The following is a 2466-nucleotide window of genomic DNA, read 5'->3' as shown; positions in this document are numbered from 1 at the left end:
TAAACAAATGCAAGTAAATGGAATGGCAAATAGCAAAATGAAACAGCAAATAAGGAATTGAACAACAAATCTGGATGTAACAACAATAATAAAATGGAATACCAATCAAACAACTAAGTCTCGCAAGTCGTAACCAAACTTAATCTATTAACCCAATGCACTCTTCACAATCAAATATCAATCTTTCACTCTTAAGGCGAATCAAGCAGAACTCACTAATGGAAAAGCATTAACTATGAATAAATTATGGAACAACACCAATAAATCATACACACGCAACACACTGGAACAGTAATCTGATCAATCTTAATTAACAAGAATACGACTGTGTTTCCCAAATAGAACAACGTTATTTCTGAATCCAACAATCGTGAAGAAACACAACTTCAAATGAATCTATGACATAAATGTTCAGTACAAGAGCTTTGTAACAAAACAGTAATAATATTCGGCCAACACTAATAATCATTCAATAAACTTTGAAAGGATCAGTAATATAATGCAGAGTCAATACACAATTCTATCTGTAAAAACCTTAATGGATTAATCTTTAACAGAGCATGTAATGGCGATTCATAAAGCATATCAGATTACCAGATAACAATGATAAGCAGACCACGTAGAAATCAAATCATAGTGATATAGAAGCAAGTGTCCTCTAGGGCCGGGCCCTTAGCCTCAAGGGTACACCGCTTTGAGTTAATCCAGACGCAGAGATAAGATAATCACCAAGTTTATATTAATGCATAAGACAAAATTACAATGAACCAGTTCTCAACGAGACTCGATGATCAAAGTTGACCTTTTACAGAAAATTACATAAAAGCATATTATCCAGGTTAACAGTGTTGTCCCTTTATATAAAGGTGACGGCGGAGATGTCTAAGTAACAAGATAAATAAAGCAGCGATCCCTTAGGATCAAAGATCCTGAGGGATTCGCCAAACTATCAATCCTTAATCTTTTCTTTTCTTCTCGCCGAGCTGTGTGTCTTCTCTCTCCTTTTCTGGGCCGATTTGCTTTGATCTGCTTAGCCTGTTTGCATTCGGTTTCCCTTCAAAGGGACAACAGTTATCTCATCTTTATCTTTTCCTTCGGAACGGCAACTCAACTCTTGTTTTCACCCTTTCCTTCACAGAAGAATAACAATTATCAGTGATTAAGTCTTATATATTAATCCTCATGTTTTGTTATAATTGTTTATTTTTTTCTAGATTCATGATACAAAAATGTTTACAAATTCTACTGAAAAGCTATTGAAATGATCATCAAAAGCATACCTTTTTGGTACTCCACAGTGGGAAAATATAAAGAAAAGAAAAGAGGAAGGAGGTCTAGGCCTGAGAGACCCAGAGACATTAAATAAGGTGCTTGGAGCAAAACTATGGTGGCGGTGGATGCAAGGGGAAATGATCTATGGAAGAGAATCCGAACTCAGAAATATAATAATGTGCCTGCAGCAACGGTGGAAAGACTGAGAGTTGAAGAAATCCCAAAAGGATCTTCAATCTGGGAATTGGCAAGTCAGAATAGGCATATAGTAAATAATCATGCTTTCTGGGAAATACACGAAGGAAGAAGTGATAGATTCTGGGAGGAGAGGTGGCAGTAAAGAGATAAATTGATCAAGATACAAATTCTGTAAGAAGTACAACAAAAAGCGATCGGGGCAGGACGGGAATATTGAGAGATTACTGGAAAGAAGGAGAAACCAATGAAATATGGAGAGTATGGAGAAAGCCAGAGAATGGGAAGAAGACACAAATCAAGAGCTGGCGAAAATATATACCAAAGAGTTAGAATCAAGGAAGATAAAAGCGAGATCAGGGTTGGATATTCTCAGATGGGGAAAAGCAATGAAAGGAACCTTTACAATAAAAGAAGCCTACTATTTGACAAGGCATCAAGAAAGTGAGGAAGAAACTATAGATTGGAGAATTATTTGAGACAACAAGTGGTGGCCGAAGATAACAATATTCGCATGGTTAGTGAGCAAAGAACAAATCCTAACATGGGACAAAATCCAGAAAAGGGGTTTCTATGGACCATTGAGATGCAGTCTCTGTAACAAAGGAATTGAAACCCAGGAGCACATACTGAATAATTGTCCATTTGCCTGAAATCTATGGGAGGAGATTCGAACACTCTTTGCAAGTCAAATAGAGACCCCAACAACATTAAAAATACCATATTGCAATGGGACAAAGGACAGTTCTCCTGCAAGGTGGTGAGAGAATCTGGAAATTATCAGTAGGTTTTGTGATATGGTCTCTGTGGAAGGAATGTAATAGAAGGATCTTTCAGGATAAAAGCAAACAACCTGCAAGAATTTGGGAGGAAATTTGTAAATCTATAAAAGAAACTGTTTGACTGAGGCCTGGGATGAGGAGGATTGGAAAACAAACCAAGAGGAAAGGACAATAGTATCTAAATTAATTTGGTATATGACATGATCTATCCCAGAAA

The sequence above is a fragment of the Pinus tabuliformis genome, chromosome 8 (assembly GCF_031772625.1).
Source record: "Pinus tabuliformis cultivar Carrire ecotype Pingquan chromosome 8, CPIR1, whole genome shotgun sequence".
Lineage (NCBI taxonomy): Eukaryota > Viridiplantae > Streptophyta > Pinopsida > Pinales > Pinaceae > Pinus > Pinus tabuliformis.
This window is presented reverse-complemented; position numbering follows the sequence as displayed.